General features: G+C 41.9%; 2 protein-coding genes across 4 annotated transcripts in view; one reads left to right on the top strand and one right to left on the bottom strand.

Moving 5' to 3' along the window:
- The window catches only part of LOC122934762 (gastrula zinc finger protein XlCGF57.1-like), a 956,305-nt gene that overhangs the window by 534,331 nt on the left and 409,395 nt on the right, over positions 1 to 12,579 (top strand). The window lies entirely within an intron of this gene.
- The window catches only part of LOC122934783 (zinc finger protein OZF-like), a 493,591-nt gene that overhangs the window by 94,961 nt on the left and 386,051 nt on the right, over positions 1 to 12,579 (bottom strand). The window contains exon 1 of one of the 3 annotated variants that reach the window (XM_044290485.1): positions 2,882 to 2,963. The exons of the other annotated variants lie outside the window; for them this stretch is intronic. The gene's annotated coding sequence lies outside the window, so the exon portion shown is untranslated. Of the gene's footprint in view, positions 1 to 2,881; positions 2,964 to 12,579 lie in introns of those variants that run through there. 3 annotated transcript variants of the gene reach the window in all.

Below are 12,579 nucleotides of genomic sequence, written 5' to 3'. Positions count from 1 at the left end.
GAAGACCAGGTTGCAGCCCTGCAGATTTGTTCTATGGAAGCACCCGACATTTCAGCCCAAGAAGTGGAAACAGAACGAGTGGAGTGAGCCTTCACCGAGATTGGAGGTGAAATACCAGCCTCCAAGTAAGCTTGCAAAATACCAAGTCTAATCCATCTAGACAAGGTATTTTTGGTAGCCTTCTTACCCTTATTCGGCCCAGAGAAAAGAATGAACAAGGCAGAAGACTTTCTCCATCTTTCAGAAATTTTGAGATAATGCAACAAGCATCAAGCATCAAACATCAAGAGTATGAAACTCCTTCTCTTTAGAGTTTTTAGGATGGTCACAAAAAGAAGGAAAAATTATCTCCTGAGATCTATGAAATTTTGAGGAGACTTTAGGCAGGAAAGCCAGGTCAGGATGAATGATGACTCTATCCTCAAGAGTCGTGGTTAAGGGAGGATTTATAGAAATAGCATGTAGCTTGCTAATTCTCCTAGCTGTTTTGCGTGTGGAACAGATGGCGCGTGGGCATCCTTGAATGAAGGTTCTGACACTTTTCTAGGTGACCGGAGCACGGCTACTTCCGGGGGTGGCACGGATTGTGATGTACTTCCGGAAGCACATGGGAATCGTGCTTCCGGACCCGTGGTATGTAAAGCCTCTGTAGGATCTCCGTATCCTAGGGTCCTGCCAGCATGCCATTGCAGTGAGATGGACCCCTGGAAGTCCCTCTAGGGCCTCCCTAAGAATACAAGGCCGATGTTAAGAACCTGCAAATGTAACTGTAGGTCTCCCACTCCAGGGACAGGAAACCACTGACAGGGTAGAGAGGCTCCACCTTTTTATTCTGTATGTTTCCTGTCCCTGGGGGGTGGATCTCTCTCTCTGTGGTGCTGTCAGTGGGGGAGGGGAAAATACTGCTGAGTCCGTATAACATGCAGATAGCAGGTGTCGCTCTTAGAATCACTGCACACTTCACTTATTTGGGCAGTCACGGGGCCAAAACTGACCAAATAACTCACGTATGAACTCAGCCTTACAGGTCGATGTTAGCGCCAAGAAGAAGCGCACTCCTTTTACACCCTCATCAGCTGATTCCACATAGATGTCTACAGAACCTGTTCTATTAAATCAGGGGTAGGCAACCTCTGGCTCCCAGCTGTTGTGAAACTACAACTCCCAGTATGCATACTTGCTCTGCTCTTAAAAGAACTCATAGAAATGAATGGAGCATGCTGGGAATTATAGTTTCACAACAGCTGGGAGCCGGAGGTTGCCTACCCCTGTATTAAATGCTTATACAAGTAGAGCCCCCCGACAGTGGAGAAGGTGTCAGAAGTAAGTTTGCCCTTCCTCCGATCCGTCAGAACAATAACCCCCAAAAAACGCATCCTGTCTGTGGAGCATCCGCCTTCACTCGGTCAGCATTTGATTAGTAATCCTTCAGTATTACTAATGCAAAGAAAAACAGGAGTGGATCCAAAACAGAGATGAAAAGTGAATGGAATATTTGCATGTCTTCTGTGTTTTGTACCCACTCCTGCTTTTGGCTACCAAATCATAAGCCAATTCTGATGGGACCATACAGGCCTTACAGCTGCTACACAGACAGGGTCCGTTGTGCGTCTCATTTTTCTTTCCTTCTGACAGATCAGAAGTGTCAAATAAATGTTGATGTCAGCCAGGCCGAAAGGCAGAATAGTGGCCCAGTCATGGAGTGAGGATGGTGGGAACAGCATGAGAAGTCCACAGATTGGTGTTAGATCAAATAAATAAAATAAAAAGGAAATTAAAACCCCCCAGAAAAGTCTGTAATTTTCTCACTTCACCACACAACGGCAAATAAGCTAATAAGCAAAAAGGGCTTTTCAACATATAACTGCAGCGCTGAACGGCAAATATATTTTTTCTTTTGACACTAATACACGGCAAAAAGGGCTTTACAACATATAACTGCACCGCACAAGGGCAAATAAGACGTACTGCAGAAATATTTCCTTGTAATAACCCCTGTTAATGGCGGTATCACACAGCACTTGCACCCCAATAACAAGAACAGTTTACTGGAATTGCAGAGCTGTATAATGGCAATTTGGATCTGCAGTCAGTGCAGCAAGGTGTAATAGGATTGTTCCCAGTCCCCAGGCTGTAACCTCCCCTACTGAACCCTGTTCTACATAAATGCTGTGGAATTATTCCTCCCTGTCCTTTCCCTACAACTTGAATAATATTTCCCTGAACTTTTAAATAATTTTTTAGCACAATGAAGTATTTCCTAGCACTGTCCGTAGCGCCTGCTGACGTCTCTCCCTGCACTGAGTACACTGCAGAATGGCAGAATGGCAGAATCCAAGATGGCTGAGGGTATTTATAGGGCTGTGACATCACAGGACTGGCTGACTGCTGATTGGCTGCATGCAGGACCGTTTTTTAGGTGTGACCCTGAGCAAAATTGAAAGTGGGGACCCAAATCCTGAAATATTGGACTAGCAGTTTGACAGAACTTTGTAGGCAGTAGTTATATCTCTTTAGCCTTTCCACTGAAAGTTGCTGATCCTGCAGCCTCTGATCCTGCAGAAAGTTGCTGATCCTGCAGAATTGCATCAGGTTTTTTGGGGGATTAGTTTTTTTTTTCTGACTAATTTGATAAAACACTTTTTGATGCAGTTTTGGCGTGGATTTTCATTCAGAGATGGGAGGGTTGCAATTAAGTGGAATGGAAAACACATGTAACGGGTGCGTCACTATAAGCAACAGGTAAGTAATGGATAATACAAGAGAAAAAAAACATACACATATATATTTTAAAAAAATCGGATTGTGTCTGCGGTTGAGACCTTGAGGGGTACAGCTCCCTAATTGGAAGATCCAAAAAGATTCTCTATTTAGTAATTACCTTTTCTGATCTGCCCCTCGATTAAAAACTGCAGCTCTAAAGTGAGTTTCAGCTGGACAGATGCAGACGCCTCGGATTCGGCTCCTGAAAGTGCTGCCTCTATAGATTGTAGAGGGACACAAAATACATCCGAGTCGACTATGGATACGCAAAAGTCCAAAAAGAAATATACAAAAAATGTAGAGCGGTGCTGAGACACGCCAAGACCAAATCGATATCCTTCCCGCAACAAAAGGCAATAGCTGATTCCCAGGCTGTGAATATTTCATCTACTGTTCTAATAAACCCAGAACCAAGTCACACATCCTCCTCCTGGGGCTGCAGGACCTGCGATGATGTCACATGACAGGAAGTGCTACACAGTGAAAAACCTTTACTGCTTTACTCCTCCCCTCATGTGACTGATCACATGACCGTGACATCATCAAAGGTCCTGAAGTCCCTGTGATATAAAATCTGCAGATAAGTTAGCGCACCCTCCTCCGATATACAGCAGAGATGAAAAAGAAATGAGTAAAACTAAGAGAAGATGCCTTTACTGTCACCGTGCAATACAATGAAATGTTGTTTGGAGCAATCCGAGATGCCATGGGCAGAGGAACAAGAACTGACAATTATATTAAAGTATTACAATAGAAAGACAAGAAACACATTGCACTAGAAAGCATCACAGTTCACAGTATATATATATATAGCAAGAGCAAAGTAGGAAGTGCTGATGAATATATATATATATACAAACTGATTCAGACACCACTGCAGACAAGAGACCATCATGGGGTCACGAATGCAGCTTCAGGTTTCGGTGAAAAATGAGGCGCAAGTGTTCATCCTATCAGACGAGATCCTCAGTTTAGCTCATCGACCTTCTTCACTATAGACTGGGTATTTGCGATGAACAGGCTGGGTAGCGCTTGCTTGTTTGGGGGGTTCTTTAATCGAGTATTGATGCCGCCCCTCTTGCCCCACTTCTGCTTCCTCTCCCGTCTCCTCCTGTGTCGTCGCTTCGGCGGTATAATCATCCACTCGGGCACCGATGTCCTTAGAATCTCCTCCGGGATATTAGGGGGTGGGGGTGGAACAGGACCTTTCATTCCGATGTCCAGTAGCTCTTGCACACTATATGCTATGTGAGTTGTAGCAAACTGAATACAGTTGCTCGCTGTGCTTAAAATTAAGGTAATAACTATGTACAAAATAAGAAATTGGCATCTAAATGTAGAGCTCCGGGCTGCTGTGTCCATGCGTACTGCCATCAGAAGTATAGTGCTGAATAAAGATATATATATATATATACATTAGTAGGGGTTAAATTAGCCTACCATGCTTTCAGTTGGAGTTCCTGGGAGCTTCAGATGAGGTGAGCTTTGACAACTGTTCACATGTGCGGTGCTGCACGGGGGTCACTGTGCTGTTTTTCTGTCCGGTTGGGGGGGCCCAGTGCTAGGTATGGCATGATCAGGTAGCAGGGGTGCTGTTTGGCTGCTGGGTCCCATTGCCGGCCGGGAAGGCGCTGCAGCGTTGGTGGTCGCCGTGCAGCGCTGCATCAATGTTAGGTTAGGACCCACTCATAGAGGCAACCTTGGCGTGGTGAGTGGGCATATGCCTTTTGATCAAAATGTACACTAATGCCCAGTGTCGGACTGGGGTACCTCGGGACCACCAGTAAAATTTATTTTGGGGACCCACCGTACGGATACATTCAAATATAATAAATAATCTAACAAGTTTTTTATATGAACATAAGCTGGTTGAGGTGCTGTACATTGAATATATATGTATGTGTAGTGTCCCACTATGTAAATGTGGGCACTACTCAAGGGTCAATTGGGTCATGTTGTTCTCCACCTCCTGTGGAACATGGTCATGGTATTTTGTATTGCATTATAATGTATATTGTCATGTTATCTCCTGTGTATCAGGCCTGATAGGGGTGTAGTTTTTCCTCCCAAGCTGTAGGGGGAGCTAGGAAACCCGCCTAGTATATATAGACAGGTCCAGTCCAGGAGAGAGGGTGTGTGGTTAGAAGCCAGTGTTAACTTTAGCCAGTAGCTGAAGATCAGCTTCTAACATGCAGCTAGATAGCACAGGTTCCTAACCTGCGTCCAGGAGAAGAAGTTTCCTCCTGAAGTTATCCTGCATCTTGCAAAGTACAGAGCAGTGCTAATCTTGTCCAGCCAAGTAGAAAGCTGAAGGGCAGAAGGTTATTTACAGCAAGAGGATTTATACCAGAGGAAGGTTTCCCTACCCAAGGATAAAGCCAGCTATAGGGCATACGGGCCTTGGAGAAAGCCAGACAGGATTCTGCAGAAAGTACAGCCTGATCTGTGAGTTTTATTCCCTCTGAGTTATCTTGCTAGGATTCTACCTGCCATTTATGTAAAGACTGTCTGATACCAATACCCTTCATATGGAACTGTCTGAAGCTTGTACATAGTTGAACTGTTCAGTAAAGAGGAATTTTAGTTCACTACAATCGTGTGTACCTCTATTATTCCTCCTAACAATCGGTGTGCCACCGTTACCGGCACTGTGGTAACGAACTGTAAGGGATCTTGCCACAGGCACGCTAAACCTACAACACCCAGGGCACCTCACCTATCACCCGGCCGGATCCCTATATCCAGAGAGTGCCCCAGAGGATCTACGTGCCAGCCTCTCCATCACTGCTGTACGCCTGCTCAGGGTATCCTACAAACTGTGAGTACTAAGAGCAACCCTCGGTCCGTTAACTGACCCCGGTGACCTCACATTCGCTCACCCTGAAGGACTGGCGTACTGCATATGTAGTGTACTAAATCTAATGTGTTATGTGCAGGGGGTGGGAGACTAGGGGCCCTCCTTGCTCAGGGGCCCACCGGGGGATTTCCCTGTACCCCTGTGGGCCAGTCCGAGCCTGCTAATGCCTCATTTAGCATGTAGCATAGGAGGTGGTACACATGCACTATTTAGTGCTGTCTCCTGCAGTAGTGCAGGGATGAGATCAAAGCATTAGCAGTGGATGTGTGATTCATTTCTTGTATTTTCTCCCTTTATTAAAGATATATATATATATATATATATATATATATATATATACAGTACAGACCAAAAGTTTGGACACACCTTCTCATTCAAAGAGTTTTCTTTTTTTTCATGACTATGAAAATTGTAGATTCACACTGAAGGCATCAAAACTATGAATTAACACATGTGGAATTATATACATAACAAAAAAGTGTGAAACAACTGAAAATATGTTATATTCTAGGTTCTTCAAAGTAGCCACCTTTTGCTTTGATTACTGCTTTGCACACTCTTGGCATTCTCTTGATGAGCTTCAAGAGGTAGTCACCTGAAATGGTCTTCCAACAGTCTTGAAGGAGTTCCCAGAGATGCCTAGCACTTGTTGGCCCTTTTGCCTTCACTCTGCGGTCCAGCTCACCCCAAACCATCTCGATTGGGTTCAGGTCCGGTGACTGTGGAGGCCAGGTCATCTGGCGCAGCACCCTATCACTCTCCTTCATGGTCAAATAGCCCTTACACAGCCTGGAGGTGTGTTTGGGGTCATTGTCCTGTTGAAAAATAAATGATGGTCCAACTAAACGCAAACCCGGATGGAATAGCATGCCGCTGCAAGATGCTGTGGTAGCCATGCTGGTTCAGTATGCCTTTAATTTTTAATAAATCCCCAACAGTCACCAGCAAAGCACCCCCACACCATCACACCTCCTCCTCCATGCTTCACGGTGGGAACCAGGCATGTAGAGTCCATCTGTTCACCTTTTCTGCGTCGCACAAAGACACGGTGGTTGGAACCAAAGATCTCAAATTTGGACTCATCAGACCAAAGCACAGATTTCCACTGGTCTAATGTCCATTCCTTGTGTTATTTAGCCCAAACAAGTCTCTACCGCTTGTTGCCTGTCCTTAGCAGTGGTTTCCTAGCAGATATTCTACCATGAAGGCCTGATTCACACAGTCTCCTCTTAACAGTTGTTCTAGAGATGTGTCGGCTGCTAGAACTTTGTGTGGCATTGACCTGGTCTCTTATCTGAGCTGCTGTTAACCTGCGATTTCTGAGGCTGGTGACTCGGATGAACTTATCCTCCGCAGCAGAGGTGACTCTTGGTCTTCCTTTACTGGGGCGGTCCGCATGTGAGCCAGTTTCTTTGTAGCGCTTGATGGTTTTTGTGACTGCACTTGGGGACACTTTTAAAGTTTTCCCAATTTTTCGGACTGACTGACCTTAATTTCTTAAAGTAATGATGGCCACTCGTTTTTCTTTACTTAGCTGCTTTTTTCTTGCCATAATACAAATTCTAACAGTCTATTCAGTAGGACTATCAGCTGTGTATCCACCTGACTTCTCCACAACGCAACTGATGGTCCCAACCCCATTTAAAAGGCAAGAAATCCCACTTATTAAACCTGACAGGGCACACAAGTGAAGACCATTTCAGGTGACTACCTCTTGAAGCTCATCAAGAGAATGCCAAGAGTGTGCAAAGCAGTAATCAAAGCAAAAGGTGGCTACTTTGAAGAACCTAGAATATGACATATTTTCAGTTGTTTCACACTTTTTTGTTATGTATATAATTCCACATGTGTTAATTCATAGTTTTGATGCCTTCAGTGTGAATCTACAAATTCATGAAAATAAAGAAAACTCTTTGAATGAGAAGGTGTGTCCAAACTTTTGGTCTGTACTGTGTACATATATATATATATATATATATATATATATATATATAAAATCCAGATAGTTAGTGGTAGGTTAGTTGGGGAATAGGTAAGTTAATAGTTTACAGTGTAGGGTGTTAGGTACATTATTTAGTTAGCTCAGTAATATACACTGCTTGTCCAACAAAAAAAGTCGCCACCTAAGCAAATAGTTAGGAGCCTCCTATTGGATAATTACTTCATGGGCGATTATCTTTCAGCTGGCAACAAGTTATTTAACCCCAACTGGTGCAATGAGTTGCTTCTCATTCCTTAAACAACCATGTCGAAAGACATCTCGTGGTTGTGGAAAAGATGTTAGTCTGTTTGAGAAGGGTCAAATCATTGGCATGCATCAAGCAGAGAAAACATCTAAGAAGATTGCAGAAACTACTAAAATTGGGTTAAGAACTGTCTAACACATTATTAAAAACTGGAAGGATAGTGGGGACCCATAGTATTCGAGGAAGAAATGTGTCGGTAAAAAAATCCTGAATGATCATGATCGGTGATCACTTAAATGTTTGGTGAAATCAAATCGAAGAAAAACAACAGTAGAACTCAGGGCTATGTTTAATAGTAAAAGTAAGAGCATTTCCACACGCACAATGCGAAGGGAACTCAAGAGATTGGGACTGAACAGCTGTGTAGCCGTAAGAAAACCACTAATCACTAGTGTTGATCACGAATATTTTAATTGCAAATTTTTATCGCGAATATAGGTAATTCGAAAATTCGCAAATATTTCGAATATAGTGATATATATTCGTAATTTTGAATATTCGAGATTTTTTTATTGCAAATTATCGTAATGAGAATTTTTATCGCAAATTTTTCAATTGCCGAGTAAAGACATGATTCCTCCCTGCTTCTTGCTTGTGGGCCAATGACTCTTTGGCCCACAAGCAAGAAGCAGGGAGGAATCATGACTTGAAATGGGAAAAATGATGAATATTCTAAAAAACTAATATATAGCACTATATCGAATATATACGTTTTTTTGAATATTCTAAACAAGAATATATAGCAATTTTCGAATATTCGAAAAAAAAACTAATGTAGAGCAATTTAGCTAATATAGTGCTATATCTTCTTTGTCTAATAGTTGTAATTTTTTTCTCATCTGAAGTTCCGATTGGAAAAAAGTTTCAATTATTGAAAAAAATATTATAGCACTATATTAGCTAAATTGCTCTATATTCATTTTTTTTTTCGCAATATTCGCTATATTGCTATATATTCTTGTTTTAGAATATATAGAATATTTGAAAAAAAAAATATAATCGATATAGTGCTATGACTTATTGGCCCACAATCAAGAAGCAGGGAAGAATCATGTTTTTCCTTGGCAATTGAAAAAATTGCAATAAAAATTTGCATTATGAAAATTTGCATATTACGCGATCATTACCTTGTCGATTTTTCAAGTAAAAAAATCATAGAATATAACGAATATTTGAATTTGCAGAATATTCTACAAAATATTTGCAAAATATTGTGAATTTGAATATGACCCTTGTCGCTCATCACTACTAATCAGTGAGGCCGACCAGAAAAAAAGGCTTCAATTTGCTAGGGAGCATAAATATTGGACTCTGGAGCAATGGAAGAAGGTGATGTGGTCTGATGAGTCCAGATTTACCCTGTTCCAGAGTGATGGGCGCATCAGGGTAAGAAGAGAGGCAGATGAAGTGATGCACCCATCATGCCTAGTGCCTCCTGTACAAGCCTGTGGGGGCAGTGCTATGATCTGGTGTTGGTGCAGCTGGTCAGGTCTAGGCTTAGCAACAGTATGTGCTCCAAGAATGAGGTCAGCGACTACCTGAACATACTGAATGACCAGGTTATTCCATCAATGGATTTTTTCTTCCTTGATGGCACGGCCATATTCCAAGATGACAATGCCAGGATTCATCAGGCTCAAATTGTGAAAGAGTGGTTCAGGGAGCATGAGACATCATTTTCACATGATGTAGAACGTTGTCTACCAAGAATATCAAATTGAAGGTTCCCTCCTGGAAGTTGGGTCCTAAGTTTATTGGGCCTTACAAAATCCTGTCTGTCATCAATCCTTTTGCCTACCGTCTTGATCTTCCTCAGACTTGGAAGATCCATAATGTTTTTCATAAGTCCTTATTAAAACCTTATGTTCAACCCATTGTACCCTTGCCTTTGCCTCCTCCTCCGATTATGGTTGATGGTAATCTTGAATTTCAGGTGTCTAGGATTGTGGATTCTCGTGTTGTCCGCGGTTCTCTCCAGTACCTCGTTCATTGGGAGGGTTATGGTCCTGAGGAGAGGATGTGGGTCCCAGTGACGGACATTAAGGCCACTCGTCTCATCAGGGCTTTCCATAGGTCCCATCCTGAGAAGGTGGGCTCTGAGTGTCCGGAGTCCACTCGTAGAGGGAGGGGTACTGTCACAACCAGACATCTGAGAAGCTCTGACAGATGCCTTTCAGAACCTCCTCCTTGAGCTTTCTTTGTTTTGGTTTTCAGTTCCTCATCTCGTTAGCCTCTCTCAGCTGTCTTGTAGTTGGACTGATTGCATCCCTTTAAATTCCTCCCCATAATCCATTAGTGTGCGGCTTATACAACTTCCTGGAGTGTGTGTGCAAGCTGATCCTATTTCCCAGTCTTCTACAAGATAAGTGTTGTACATCCATTTGTGATTTTATGTTTGCTGGATCCCAGGTGACCCTGACTCCCTCCGTTTCTAGTGTAGGGAGCCGGTGGTTGTGTCCCCTCACTATTGTAGGGTGTTCAGGTGTTATATAGTCGAGTAGTGTTGAGCGCGAATATTCGAATCGCGAATTTTTTTCGCGAATATCGGCACTTCGCTAATTCGCGAATATTTCGAATATAGTGCTATAAATTCGCAATTTCGAATATTCGTTTTTTTTTTTTTTTTTTTTTTTTTTTTTTTAATTGTTATATTTTTTCCTTTCCCACTTCCCTAAAGTTGTTCTTACCTGTCCTTTGGATTCCTGGCTTCCTGGCTGCTCCAGTCAGTGCCCGTTGCCACTTCTGCCGCCTTCCGTGCTCATGGAGCGTCCCCATCTCCATGGGAACGTCTCCATATACTAGAATGTACTGTCGGATTTGAGAATTACGTTAAAATCGCAATTGCGATTAATATAACACGAAATAATCGCATTTGCGATTTCAACGTAATTCTCAAATCCGACAGTACATTCTAGTATATGGAGACGTTCCCATGAGCATGGAATATAGCATTACTAAGTTAAAAATCGCAAATGCGATTATTTCGTGTTATATTAATCGCATTTGCGATTTTTTTTTTTTTTTTTTTTTTTTTTTTTTATTATGGTTGGCTTCAATGGTAGAATTAGCGAATATGACGAATATATTCGTTATATTCCACAAAACGAATATACGAATGTATTCGTCATATTCCACAAAACGAAGATAACGAAGTATTCTGCATCTCAGTTATATCTACCTATTCATCAACTTCGCTAATTCTAGCAATCATATAGGACAGTTTACTATAGAGACAGCTAAGTATAATTCGCTATGCGATTATATGACTGCTTTTTTTTTATATAAATAGAATAATTATAATACCTGATAATTATTATAATCTATTTATATAAAAAAGCAAAGTAATATAATCGCATAGTGAATTATACTTATCTGTCTCTATAGTAAACTTTCCTATATGATTGCTAGAATTAGCGAAGTTGATGAATAGGTAGATATAACTGAGATGCAGAATACTTCGTTATCTTCGTTTTGTGGAATATAACGAATATATTCGTCATATTCGCTAATTCTACCATTGAAGCCAACCATAGTAAAAAAAAAAAATTAAAAAAAAAAAAAATCGCAAATGCGATTAATATAACACGAAATAATCGCATTTGCGATTTTTACTTAGTAATGCTATATTCCAGGGATCAGCAACCTCCGGCACTCCAGCTGTTGTCAAACTACGACTCCCAGCATGCTCCATTCACTTCTTTGGGAGTCCTGAGAACAGCCATGGAGGTGTGCATGCTGGGAGTTGTAGTTGCACCACAGCTGGAGTGCCGAAGGTTGCTGATCCCTGCTATATGCCATGCTCATGGAGCGTCCTCATCACCATGGGAATGTCTCCATATACTAGAATGTACTGTCGGATTTGAGAATTACGTTGAAATCGCAAATGCGATTATTTCGTGTTATATTAATCGCATTTGCGATTTCAATAGGAGAGTAGCCTTTAAGTTTAAAAAAAAAAAAAAAAAAAAAAATTAAAAAAATCGCATATGCGATTTTTTTAATCGCATATTATTCGCAATAACTAGCATAATGACGAATATTCGATTTCGACGAATATAAAACGAATATTCTATCGAATATTCGCGAATTTCGTCGAAATCGAATATGGCACCTGCCGCTCATCACTATAGTCGAGGTACGAGGATATGCGATCATCCACCATTGGGGTGTTCGCATAGGCTGAGCAGTCAGGGAGAGTGCCAGGTCTTATGCAGGGGTCTCCCTTTTTGTTCCTTAGTTTTGGATCCAGTGAGTCATATATTCATTTTGCATTGTCTTGTTTCCTGTACACCTTCTGTGACAGTAGTCTTCTGCTGTCTGATCAGTCTGTGAAAAAAAGAAAGTCTTTTGCTGTGATTTAGTGTTTTGTGTGCTAGGATTGTCAGCGTCTTTTGTCTGTGGAAAAAAAAAAAAAGCCTTTGCCTGTGTTTTAGTGTTAGTGATTTAGGGTTTCGTGTCTATTTTATTTCAGTTTTGACCCAGTTATTTCAGTTTTGCCCTATTGTCCCCAACCCAATAAAGTTTACCCAAACTCCCTCATTATTTTCTTTCTCAATTTTTTTCTGTTGTTTAAAACCTTTTTTGTTTACTTGGTGACATCATGAGTGGCTATGAGTGGCTATGGCAGCCGTGGTCGTGGTAGGGGAGTTGGTTCCCGTGCTGGACCACCGCCATTGAGGGGCGGGCGCAGGGGGCAGGGCGTCCGCCTCATCC

This window comes from Bufo gargarizans, chromosome 4 (genome assembly GCF_014858855.1).
Source record: "Bufo gargarizans isolate SCDJY-AF-19 chromosome 4, ASM1485885v1, whole genome shotgun sequence".
NCBI classification, from domain to species: domain Eukaryota; kingdom Metazoa; phylum Chordata; class Amphibia; order Anura; family Bufonidae; genus Bufo; species Bufo gargarizans.
Note: the sequence above shows the minus strand (reverse complement) of the source record. Positions and strands in the feature narration are given on the sequence as shown.